At 40.1% G+C, this 14,030-nt stretch overlaps 1 protein-coding gene across 1 annotated transcript in view; it reads right to left on the bottom strand.

Moving 5' to 3' along the window:
- zbtb16a (zinc finger and BTB domain containing 16a) overlaps positions 1–14,030 on the bottom strand; it is a 155,895-nt gene that overhangs the window by 45,543 nt on the left and 96,322 nt on the right. The window lies entirely within an intron of this gene.

Raw genomic sequence — 14,030 nt, 5'->3', positions numbered from 1 at the left:
CCCTTAACCCCCTAAAGCCTCAGAAAGGGTCCTTGGTGGCCTCAGCACCACCCAATCAATCACCTCCCAAAGGCTGCTGGTCAGCCGGACTGTAAGACGACACCGCGGTCCGAGCAGGGAACCAACTTCAAAACATTCCTGTGCAGGAAACCTTTACTCTTCCCTTTTTTCTTGTTGAGAACAGAGATTCAGATTAAAGATTAAAATCAAAATGCTCAACTTTTACCTCTCTGCACATTTCTACCAACAATGTAGAAAAACAGCTGATTCTCTTCTGTTTGCCCTTGTTGAATTTTCCGGTAAACAAAGTGGAAAAGCACTCAAACTATTTGTCCTGATTCCCGACATCATACTGGCAAGGTTCACGCAATTGTTTGGTTTACAATGAACAGCTGAGGTCTGTTTGACAATACAAAGCTTTGTTGGATAATAATTCCCCTCATACTCACATTCAATCAAACAACTCCAACACAAACCCAGGCGTACCGTCTTACAACCCACAACAAAAACTTTAATATCATACACTGGAGCAATATTTTGCTTTATATATGACCTATTTTATGGGCTTTTGTTGTGAAAGGCTACAGGATGATTGCAGGAAAGAATAAATATATAACTGTATTCAGCCTGTTTTTAAGTTGTGTTTCCTCTAATTATCACACAGGAAGGCGCGCCCACAGCCAAGAAGATGCATCTGACAAACAGGTGGATCCATGAGATAATCCAAATGGACAAAATCAGCATGGTCAAAATACTAGTTTTATTTTGATCATGTCCCAACACCTGAGAACTGTTTCAACACTTCTTATTTATTTGATGTGTCAATTCATTGAAAAGCATCAACTCAGACTATTCAATAAAAGGAAGCCAATTAATGAAGTTTCTGACCTTTGACCATATGCAAATGAAACTGTGCCGTGGTTGAGTACGAATGGAGGAGGTGGGCCTGAGCATGTTAAACGTGAAACGTGCAAGAACCCCTCATCAATAAATCTGAACATTAGCAAGCACTGATTATTCTTAAAATAGATCAACAAACAATGTGTACGTCAGATATATATGTGATGACGTACAGTATGTGTCGGAGGGAAAAGGGATTGCCCGAATTTTTATAAAAAATGTTTGTTATAGAATATGTGTTCTGTCCACTTTTTAAATAAGGCCTATGGGATTTTTAATCCAAGCACCAAAGAATCAAAAGTGTGGAGCATTTTAGAAAAGTAGAGGAAATATCTTCAATAAAACGTTTACTATTGTATACAACCTATACACCATATGAATCAGAAGTGAAATAAAATCATTATATGACTTTTGGAGCTTTTATTAGGACGCATGTGAGATACGTAGTCTTTGAATAGCAAAAATATGTTTACATTTCATTAAATATTAAACTCCTAAAGGTTTCAAATTAGATCCTAAAAGACTGGATAAAATAATTCCCATGAAGTTAGGCAAGGTCAGAGACGAGCGAACAGCTGGCTGCTGACTTATGGGACTTTTGGCATATTTGCCCGTGAATAAATGCATAATTAAGTGCAAAATTAACTTCCGTTAGAGCCTTTGCGTGTCGGAGAGGAAATGAAGGGCAATAAAAGGGCAAGAAGAAAATGTGCACAGTAAGGATCGATTGTGAACAGAAGAATTAATAATGGTTGTCGCACACTTATTATTATCCCAAAATAGTTGTTATTGACTGTAAATCAAGTTAAAATCCTGCCTGTGCTGAAAGATCATTGAGCTGCTGTTAACAATGTTTTTAAAATTTTTTCTCAATAAACAAGGATTAAAAGACAAATCCTAGAAAAACGAAATATTTGTATTTTCTACTTAATCATTTTTAATAAGAGCAAGTATAATAATAAACAGTCCTCTTTACCTTCCACTCATCAAATGATGGGAGTAGTTGCTAATTGTAGTAAAGGATGTGCAGGTTTTGGTGCATTATGCAGTGAGCTACTTAACACTACAAATAAAGGAAGAGAGACAAACCTGGTGATTAACGAAGCACAAACATAAAGGTCAACATTGACGAAGATCAAAGCGTTCCCATGAAGAACAGAACACAGTGCATGTGTAATGTGTGGATGGGGTCGGTTACTAATAAGCCTTAGATGCATCAACATACACCAGTACGTCCATAGCTCATTAAAACAAGCTCAACTTCACTTTTTGCTGCTTCTAAGTAAAAATCAGCCCTCAAACAAGCATCTTACGTCACACACCTTATCTAAGCGCGCTGTACTGGTTTCTTTTTGTTTTCGGTTTTTTTTTTGCAGTTGGTTGAAAAAGGCTGGACCAGGTGCCATCTATCAAAACAATCTACTCTCAGAGGGAAACCTGCTATTAACTGATAAGAGTCTGCCCTCGGTGGGGTGTAATGGCTCCCACTTGAGTTTCTTTTCGAAGTATTGTCCTCGCAGGCCACCTCCAAGACAAACTCAACTCTGTAACTGCTCCGTCACTCCCCCTGTTCTTGGAGTGCTGTTGTGTTTGGTCCTCAGAGGGTTTTCAGTATTGAAATTAAATGGTTTAAAGGCTGGTTTACCCTGTGATGGACTGGCGCCCTTGTCCAGGGTGTACCCCCCTTGTCTAATACATGTTGAGAGCTGGAGACCCCAACACTCAGGTTAGAAAATGGAAAAAAATGAATGGTTTCAAAGCTGCCCAGATTGTATGGAGATAGTTTAAAAAGTGTGTAGAAGCTATTTAAACTTTGTTATTCTTTAACAAGTTTCAGATATCAAGTATAAAGATACACTTATTGATTTAAATGTTTGCCAATTCTCCTTCCTTTAATTTGCTTCTGAAAAGCAGGACTGCCGTTTTCACAGCAGACATCAAGGGGGCTTTTAACGACGCCGGGATCCATCTCGCCAGTAATAACGGCTTGTTTTGACCAGTGTGAACATGCAACTGGACTCTGGCATGAAGGTGAAAAAAAAAAAAGACATCAAGCTGAGTGACAGATAGCAGCACTGCAGGAAAATTTAAGAAATAAAACAACAATGAAAAAAAGTAGCACATATGCAAACATGGAGCAGTGAGGACGGGACGGAATGTGTGGATGTTTTTAGAATCTCACAAGAATAACCAGGTTGATATATGTTTGAGTTATTGCAAAAATAAAAACAGCTGCGATAGTTTCCTTGAATAACGTTCATGGTGAACACCAATCAAACTAAATTAAAGTGGTAAATCAGCTCTGTTCTCCATCCAGTCGAGCAGAGACAGCATACAACATACATGAGCCAAGTCTCAGAAGTCAGAATTCCAGTGGACAAAAATCCCAGTTTCCATTTTTTCTGTCATTTTATTTTTTTAAATTAAACTAATAAAATATTATTGTTTTAAACTTATACATTCAAAAAAGGGGTTGGAATTATTTCCGATTTTGTCCCATCACCAGTGGAAAGAGCAAGTTCTTAGTGTTGTACAAAAAACTATAAATGAAATAGATGTTGCTGTTTGGTTACAACAGGAAATGTGTTTTAATAATTTGAAAGATGGGACAAGGATTTTCAAAATCTCTTATTTTGGAGGAGGAAATATTTTCTGTTCTGCTCGAGAAGGTTCAGACCACACAGTAGTTGTAATTCCACTGCCAACTTCACAGTGATCTAAATCCCATTTACCTGTCACTGAGTGACACTTGTAGTTATATATTGATATGAGGTACCGTTAGGCTGATGTATTGCGTGTCAACAAATCCAAAATTCATATTTATCTCCATCAATCAGAAGCTCTCAAACAAGCCACGCATGATTGCGGCTAAATGCCCAATTTCTTTGAGGTAACTCATACAAAGTCATTGAGAAAACATGCATGAGTCATGTATCCTCTCTTTATCACATGCATTGTCCTTTTTCAAAAGTGACTGCCACTGATCTGTGATGAAGAAACCCTTTTCCTCCAGTTGAGCGAGGTATATCAGCTGCAGCGATGCATGGGAAGGCTGCCAAAATGACCCATCAGAGATTGACGGGGGTTAAGCTCCCATAATCAATATGACACTGCTAAGTGCCCTTTGATTGAGCCGCACGCAGTGTAAAAGGACATTTCTGTGTGCCCGGCTGCTCTTGCCACCAAGAAGTGCAGCATTTGTCCAAATCTAAGCGGTCTTCTGAATGTCATTGTCGCGGGTACATTAACTTTTATATGAGTCTGTGAGACAGACTCGGAGTAAAGATGAACGGCCATTTTCATTAGCATCCCTGCTCTGTGCCATTAGCGGGGTTGTCAGATGGACTGTGGCAGAGGCACTTCATGATGGGCGTACAAGCAGAGACTGGAGATTTTCCTCCATCTTCTTTGTGTTATCAACCACAAGAAGCAGCAGAGGTAAAGGTGGTGGTTAAAAATTGCCGGTGTAAAACCTCCGTGTCACTAGGCAACTGGATCTGATGGCTCCTTTGTTCGGGGTGAAAGGTTGGAAGCACTCGTACTAATCTCCTTGCTTCACAATTAAGGAACACAGGAGAGCTGCTCAAACCTCTTCCCACTCTCAAACAACAACAACAATAAGGAAAAGGCTTGAAAGACTCCTTCATTGTCCCTTCTTCTGAGCTGGCGCCCCCCTCCTCTCTCCACGCTAATCGAAAGGTATTTGCACTGTAAATTAAAAGGGCCCTCGTGCGTTGCTGTTTTAACACGGACGCGCTCTCCTAAGATGTCCGCAAACAGCTCTGATCTAATTACAGAGGGGAGATTTACTTCAAATAACACCGCGAACAAAAGAATCCTGGCCATTGTCGACGTCAGACCAGTCTCCCACATCTTTTGCTCTCCTGGGCGAATCCCTTTATATTCAAAGTCCTTGCCTTGCCAAGGTTACAATGTGATGGGATATCTGAAAGTGGGGATCCTCCCAACAAAAGCATCCTTTTGATTCCCTGGATGCGAAAGCTCTGTGCTGATTTTCACCATTCTGTCTCTTTCCTTATCAATCCCCTTTTTTCCCACTTAACCAAGCAGATCTGAACAAAGCCGCAGCGGCCAACATGCAAATGTAACCAGGGGAAGAGAAAGGCAGCATCCTAGTGAGTTAAGATCGTCCGACAACAGGACACGCTCGCCGGGGTCTCATTGTGACGTACAGCTAAGACGCATCCTCAGGGTTGAAAGAGGAAGAAAAAGGGATGGTGGTGGATATTGGCTGGCCAGATTTGCAGCATGTCCTGCTGACTTCCATTTTATGGCCCGTGAATCGCCGAGCCCTCTGGGAGTCTATAATCCGCCCTTTCCACCCACCCCTCCGCTACCCACATCCCACCATTTTATTGGTGTGTAGATGTGTGGCTGCTGTCCCTGATTCACAATGATCCATGTGGGGATTCTCCTGCAGTCTGACTGTTGCACCATCACGAACGTCCCAATTTTCTACTGGATCCCACCCACCTATTCCCCCCCCCCCACCTTTAGCACTGCCTCTCTTTTCGACATGCTGTTGTCCCATGCTTTCCTGTGGCGATACCTCAATACCACTGTGCCCACCATGACACTAAGCCTTGTCGCTGAAGCTCTGCGGCTCTGGGGCCCAGTTGGGTATTTCTCAATGAAAGCAGCTGGGGAATCATAGCAGTGCCAACTCTCATTCACACATATTATCTCATTTACACATAAGCCACACATCCCCTGGTCACATAGGCCGCTGTGCATAATACCGTGGGGTGGATGATTACTACTGGGTGTTGGTAACGCTGCAGCTCTGCTCAGTATCCATCAGGCAAACGAAGGATGTTCCTCCACCAGGAAAAAGTCATTTAGATCTTATCTGGAGAAAAATTTGTTTGCCGAGGGAGAATGAGGAAGTTAGTGGCCAGAGTGACTGTAGCCTAGCTAGGGCTGCTTGATTTAATTTAGCCAGCGATAGTGTCTTTGACCACTTCTTATTTTCTGGGGAGAAAGAGAAAGTGAGTGCCGACAGGCGAGAATGGAGGGAAACATCAGGGAAAGGGTGTTTGTTCAGCGAGATGGAGGTAAAGGAAGCTGCAGAATCTTAAATAATCAAAGTGCAAACATCAGGAGAGACAAAATATGGTTAGAAAATGTAGATTTTTAAAAAATTTAAAATAAAATAAAACTCCACCTTTCAAATTGTAGCCCCAATTTGACTGAACAAGAACGATTGAGCAGTTTTAATCTGTGTACAACAGACATGGACAACTGACTAAAAACACACAAAATGAACTAATACATAAAACTTCAACAAAAAACACACATTGACAACAAAAATCTAAAACATTGTCAAAAAATATAAAAAACACAAAATGAGAGCAAATATACAAAAAATGTATGAAATGACATGCCTCATGAGAATTACTTTGAATGCCTTGTTGCAAAAATCTGCTACATAATGTTAGGTTACTTTGTTGGGCCACTAAAAAAAATAATTTTGAAGAATCATAGTTTTAATCAAACAAACATTATTGCAAATCTTAGTCTGCCATATTTTGTCGGTATTTCGCCGTGCTGTGCCTAGAACGCTTTGAAGACGAAGACATTTTCAACCCGGAAACTATTTCTAAGTTGTCTAAAACCAGTCAGGGGAAAAGAAGCAGATGGATAATCTTCATCTAAGCGTGTGCAGCTTGCTTGAGTATGAGGACGTTGAACAACAACAACAGGCATAGTGCTAATCGGTACTTTGACTCACCAGATGACACCAAGAAGAAGCAGTGTGTGCGAACAGTGTGCGATCACGAGTCATGCTCGTTACAAACATCTGCCTGGTTCAAGCTGCGTTTAGACTCCTTGGAAACACATTTCTGTTTTACTCAATGTTGGGAATGTTGGTTAAACTGTAAAATAAGCAGCCGCTCACAGCATTCAAGGCTCTGTGTGTGTATGTGTGTGTGTTTGTCCAGACACACATGTGCAAGAGCTGCAAGAATATTTACTTTGCTTATCACTGCCCTAATGCTCACTGACAACTTAATAACATCACAATTAACTAAATGTTAAACAGATGCCAGAGCTGGACTAATGTGATTGAGACAATTGGCACTTTTGACGTGACCCCTGTGTAGTGCTGCCATTGGCCTAATTTGCTTGAGTGACATGACTGGAGTGAGTATGTGTGTGCGTGTGTGTGTGTGCTTGATTGCAAGAGCGCCGGTGTGAACAATTTGCAAGGAAAAGAAAAGGAAATAATGGGATTGAAAAGAGTCCTTACTCTCGGACCATCATAACCTTGTTGTGGAGCCCCTCCTCACTTGCATTTCTCTCACTATTCCTCATCTCTCCCTGCATCTTTCCTACCCCATCCCACCCCCAACCCCTGCTCCCTTTCCAGCGCTCTCTCTTTAGCCAAACTATTTCTGGCTTGAGAAAAGAAAGTGTTTACTCTGTGGCTGAGGCCTGCTGGAATCACGCTGTGTTCCCACTGGCTAAACCCACTGTTGCCACTCCATGGTTTGCATATTTTCCCTGTATTACAAGACGTTAAAAAAGGCCACAGGGAGATAAAGGAAGAAAGAGCCGAAAAGGGAACAGTGAGAGCCTCCCTCTCCTTTCATATGGTGGATTTTCTTTGGCACCGCTGTGTGCGAGTCTTTGTGTGCGTGCTTTCGTAGAAGATGATTCATGTACAAACAGGGACACCAACAGTCGGACAACAAAATTCTTCCAAAGCCTGTGGACTCCGAACTAATTTCGGCGCGAGTCACACGGGAGATGCTGTTGTTTCTGGTAACGCTCAAAGCTCCAACTGAATAACAGGGAACTGCTCCCACTGTGCACGCCTTAACTTTGGCAGTTTAATGTTCAGATTTCACTTTGGAAATGACAGAGTTTGCACATCTGTAAAATGCCCCATAAAATCTACATTTTATAAAAATCTACAGACAGACTTTTAAAAACTACTCTAACTTTAATTAAGCTATATTTTGACTCTGAGCCCCTTTCCTTTTGCCTCTCTGCACCAACATACACTCTAATTAAGTGGAATGTGACTGTGGTGGGCTTTACCAATAAAACATGAGCTATAAATTATAGTGGGAACCAAAGGAATCCAATGAAACAGGGGAATGGCAGAGCAGAGAAAGAAAATGCATAAGGAGAGCTGTTACCAAATGCACAAAGTGGAGATGGCCTCGCATAAATGAGCACCAAGGATTCCTAAAGTGACATTACAGTGTGGAACAAATAGCTCTGGGAATGATCTGCAGCGGATCACTGAGGGGAAATTACACAGAGCCTGGTGGTAATGAACAACCACGGCCTTTAGATGCACTTTTATCCGACCGTGCTGTCGGAGGAACTTGTCCTCCAGCCAAGTCTTTTAAGATTTACAGAACAGGGAACACCAGGGACCAGGTGTATTAAACAATAACCAGGCCCTTAAAGTTTACAACGCCTGTCAATAGCACATAATGAGAGCTCTTCTACTTACTCGATTGTCTCACAATCGAAAAGTGCAATGAGCTTTTTTATGTCCCATACATTAGAGGCAGAAATGGGTAATGAGTGGCTCCCGAGCAGTCTAATTTTGTGCAGCCATCCAAAACAAATGCACAAAAAAACTCTTTTTATACAACATACATTTAAAAACTACACAAAATGACTCCAAAAATGCACAAAAAAGCGACAAACAAAATGAAAACAAAAAATTGACAGAAAACCACCCAACATGACTCAAAAAACAACAAAACAAGTAACAAAAATACGCTAATTAACAGACAAATCACACATGAGAACTGAAAACAATAAAATTACACCTGAACCACACAAAGGAAAAACTAAAAAATGCAGAACAACCACAATAATAGATGAAATGACTCCCAAACACACAACAGGAAATTTATTGAGCATAGCGTTAGTTCAGGCAGTCTGTAGCCACACCTCCAATCAACCAACAGCCCAGATTGGCTCCCCATTGGTCAAAGCATACACACTTAAACAATGACAGCTGTGTCATACCTCCTCAGCAGGCATCTTGCTTACTTCCACCCCAACTCCTCCAGGTCAGTATGTATCCAACCAACTGGGTGTCATTTCGTTGTCATTAACATCTGCTCTGTTCCAGGGGGGTTCTGCTAACCACTCTCCTTGCTTTAGCCTTTAGCTGAGCTCAGGGAAAGTCAGGGAGGAGTGCTGTCCCTAGATTGCATGCATATCAATGTAAAGCCCTTGAAGGTGCTATATAAATTCCGATACATTATTATTGTAAATAAATCATTTATTTTTGACTAAAGCGGTCCTGACTGAAATAATATGGCCCGAGGATCAGACAATCCCACTGATGTGATCAATGTGTCCCATTACTGATCTGAAGACAACCTAGTAAATCCAAGAGCCTGTTATTGCATTGAAAAAATATCTACAGGGCTCTCGCTCACTTAGTTCACTTTGAGACATCGTGTCACTACAGGTATATTTAGTTGCAAGTCCCGCGTGCACGTCTGCACATCACTCGTGCGTCTGTTTCTCATGAATCACCTGACATGTATTCTCGGTTGGAATACAAACATCACTTTATCGTTCGTCTGACATGAAAACGTTCTACAGTCATCAAACGGGAGTTGGAGGAGAAAACACAGAGACCCTAAACTGGCAGCAATTATTATTAACATGAGTGAAAGAAGGAAGAGAGCCCCGAGAAAGACAGTGTCATAACATTTAATGTGTTAAAGGGATAAAAACAATGTGCCGTCAGCAAATTTAATGCACCTCACACATGGCCCGCACTTCTTAATACAGGCCTTCATGGACTAAGTGAGGGCTCTAGAGCAGTGTTTCTCAAATGGGGGTACGCAATGGCACGACAGGCGGTACTTGAGAGAGAGACAGAGTGGAAAATTAACAAATAATGTGTCAGTCCCACTCCAGGCGTGAAAGGACCAGAAATTATAAAAACTATAGAAATACATTTATTTTGGAGCAAAAACAGCACACAATCTTAAACAACTGTATTTCTATACTTTAAAAAAAAAAATCTGGGCTCAAACATGATCAAAAATTAATTATAGAAGAAGAAAAAAATGTCTTTGGGGTCACCACAAATTCTTGATATTAAAATGGGGTCACGCGCCAAAAAAAGGTTGGGCACCACTGCTTGAGCCTTTTTGTCACACCATGAGTACCCCCTCACTCATACGTGTTCATGATTCTCCAAAAGTAGAACGTAACACAACTGATTATTTAACGCAATTTTATTTCATCTGCTTAAATTGAACAATTAATATTCAGGAATTAGCTTCTTATTTAACTAAAATTAAACATAAAATGATGTTGCCTTCAAGGCAATAAAAATTATAAATATCAATAGTAAATGTTTGTATCATTAATACTGTAATATTAATACTAATATGTTATGATTATATTGTTATTAAAGAAAAATAATAAAGTTGAAATGAGAAAAAATAAGAAAAAATAAAAATGAGTGATATAAATAAATAAATAAATACAAAACAAATAATTAACCTGCCTATTATATATAACTTTTATGACTTTTACCACAAAAGGAGCTTCTTTGAAAATGTCCCCTTTAAACAGGCATTTAAACTTTTAAAACAACAAATGTACCATTTCATTGATGGACTTGTGAAATGACTGAGAATATTTTTATTATCTTGGAAATAAATTCTTCACTTTTCCTCGTACCCCCTGCAATGTGCTCATGTACCCCTAGTTGGGAAACCCTGCTCTAGAGGTGCTCGTACGTGTGCATTTTTCCATCTGTGGGTGAAAACAACCATATGTTTTGCCACTCGTTCACTCTGGCACTCTGAGCATCCCAGCTACATGACAGCTATCCAATAAAGACACAAACAACTTTAGGAAAAGCCTAACAATCTAGTGTTGGCAAACCTTTTAAAACAATCTGAGGAATAACCATCACAGCGTGTGTTGGAGTAGATTTAAGTCAAGACGCCGGGGCCACAAGGCCTGACAGAGACAAAGGCTGAGTCAGAGTGCAGCTGATCAGGCCAATAGTGGGGACGCCACAATAGCTTCTTTTAAAAAGACCAAAGGCTACAGTTACTGAGGCCAAATATTGTCATCAGAGAGCGTTTGCCAAGAGCTGAAGCTTTGCCAACGGGCAGGCGGGGATCAAATCAGGCTTTGATGCCCCTCAGTAACCCCCCCACCCCCACACACAACACACACTGTCTGATATTTCCAGCCCTGTGTACTGTACACCAACCTCTCTATAAATAAACCCCATATTGTTTGTTTTTATTCACACACTACAGTTACTGTACCACTAATAATTAACCAAGCACACTTACAAAGCAAGGCTCCATTCTAATCATTGAGAGATAATTGTATGTTAATGGTAAACGTACAGTATGTACTATATGTATATAGATCGAGGCTGATGCTACATAGCAGTGTCTACATATTACGCATATTGCAAATGTAAATGCAAGCCACAAATATGCATGCCAGCATGTTTTCAGTGCAATTTATTAATAGTGAGAGATAAAATAAATCATAGCCCTGTGCCCACAGAAACAGATAAGTCAACCTCCGTAAATGATTAGTAATGAAACGGCGAGTGATTATAACCTCGCTCAGCACGCAAGTGTAAACACGAGTAGCATAAGATGCTTATCTGCTTATTTTCAGCACAATTATTTATCAAGCAGAGCTAAGCACTTTCAAAAAAAACTTTGCAATATTGTTTTAATGTTAAAAAAAACATTCCACTTCATATTTTTTATTTGTTTAAGTTAATTAAATGATAAATTATTGACCAATGTCATGGTACAGGTGACATTGTCTGTTTTGGTCCTTGAGTTGTATTTGAAATAAAACAACAAAATAAAAATTCAGATTTTTGTTATCAGTTGTTAAAGATTAGTCGACTAATCAGAAATTAGTCAGAATCAGAATCAGATATACTTCATTTATCACACAGTGAAATTTTTTTATATTTTTTTTTTACAGATGCTCCAGAATATTGAATGAAAAGAACAAACGCTAAAACATAGAAAAGAACAAAAGAAAAGAAAACGTACATAATTAAATTAAAAAAAAGTTAATTAAATAGGGATTAAATAAGTGCACACCTCCAGGAAAAAGTAATAAATAAATACAAATGTACAAATATACAAATATGATACAGATAAATACAAGTATAGTAAAATTGAAAGGTTATTAGTCAGAAATGTGTCATTAGCGGCAGCACTCTTTCAGTTGAGTTGTCTTAAAAATCTGGAAAAAAGCTTTATTTTAGAAATGTGGGTCAAGATGTGAAGCTTATCGTAATGTGCCACCTCAGCATGCGATGGGAGGACAAAGTCTAAAGATGATGATGATGATGATTACACAACTATTAACGCTGCAGCTGTTCCAGCTGTCCAGCAAAAAGACCCCCCCCCACCCCCCCTCCCCACCAGCACAGTCCACTCGCTCCAGACTGGAATGCCTATATTTAGAGTGCTCCTTTCCGCTGTTATGGCTATTGAATCATTAGCCTCGTTTAACCCTTCTCTACCTCCAATGAGCTGATGGGCCGGGGGCACGCACCAAAGGAAAAAACCGACCCACTCCGACCCGAGCACATTGGCCCTCAGGAGCTTCTCATTTGGAGAAACTAACGGTTGGAACTTCAGATCAAGGAGACAAACAGATAATGACAATCATTATGAAGCGGGTTGATTGCTCCAGTTAGTGAGTTTCAGGGCACTGATGAGCCAGCTGAGCAAAAGAAACACTGATCCACTGGTGGACGACCTCAGAAGATGCCAAATTATCTACAGGATTTATTAGATATTAGATAAGATGGTACTTAGTTGATCCCACGATGTGGAAATGTAGCATCACATTAGCATTGATAATGTAATGAGAAAAACGTAAACACGACTAGGGTTGGGTAACAAAACGTGGCACCAAAATGGCACCGGTTCGGACGTAAACGGTAGTAACCAGACCGAATAAAGAACGAACATTTCCGTGCCCCGCCCACCATTGGTTGTTGATCGTGACATCAGTGCCGCTACTCATCATATTCAGCGCTGCACACCCGTTGCTCATAACTGATAGCGAGAGGATAAAAGACCACATGAAGTTAACTTAAAAGATGAACAATGCACCGTCTTTGATAACCCACGTGACCCGGACCCAAGCACATCAGCAACAGCCAGAGTCGGCCTCCTCAGACAAATTGAAGTGAGTCCCGCTCCCAGCGCTGTCTTTGTGTTTAATGTTAACCAGGTTTAAAAGGCAGAGTTTTGCATTTACACGGGAACGCAACAGATTGGCTCGCTCAGGGATTTAATGCAACCTGTGGCTCAGGAGCCACATGTGGCTCTTTGACTCTTAAACAATGGCTCCCTATGGCTTTAAATAAATATATTGAAATAAAGTTTTTTTTTTTTTTTTTTTACAGTGTCTATTACTGATTATTGACAAATAAAACCATAACAATATTCATCTCCAGTATTATATAGTTTAATACAATATTGTTTTATTGGATATTATTTTAATGTTTTTGTTCATTTGTTATTTCCATATGTTACTTGTATCTATATTATTTAAGGTAATATTGTGTTCAATTTGGCCCTGAAAATAAAAGGGTATTGTATTTTGACAGTGTATGTGGTTTAAATTTCTATTAAAGTACTGGTTTAAGCACCGTTTAAGCGCTGGAACCATTTAAAAAATACAGAGTAGGCACCGGTATCGGAAAAAACCCAACCGATACCCAACCCTAAACACAATCCAGACTTTAGGTGTCAAACGTGCCCAGGTCTGGCCTGGATTCCCAGTGTGAGTGTGCCCCTAGTTACACTTTCCCAACATCTCCTAAATGTTGGTTTTTAATTGAATTTTTTACATTTGAAACACATTTCTGTCATTTCAAAGCTTTGTTGTTGGATAACTGCTGTTATAATCACGTGTTTATTAAAACATCTGCCTTATTGTGACTCAACTGAAAGTCTTTAATTCCTCTAAATTAAAGCGCTCATCGGCTCTGCTGGAACCGTTTTGGGGCATCGCACATCTGGTGAAAAGGGGATTTACTTTCTTTTACCCAATTCTTGGCACCTTCGTCCTCCTCATCATCTCTTCTCCATAGCTTGATA

This window comes from Gouania willdenowi, chromosome 14, assembly GCF_900634775.1.
Source record: "Gouania willdenowi chromosome 14, fGouWil2.1, whole genome shotgun sequence".
NCBI lineage: Eukaryota > Metazoa > Chordata > Actinopteri > Blenniiformes > Gobiesocidae > Gouania > Gouania willdenowi.
Note: the sequence above shows the minus strand (reverse complement) of the source record. Positions and strands in the feature narration are given on the sequence as shown.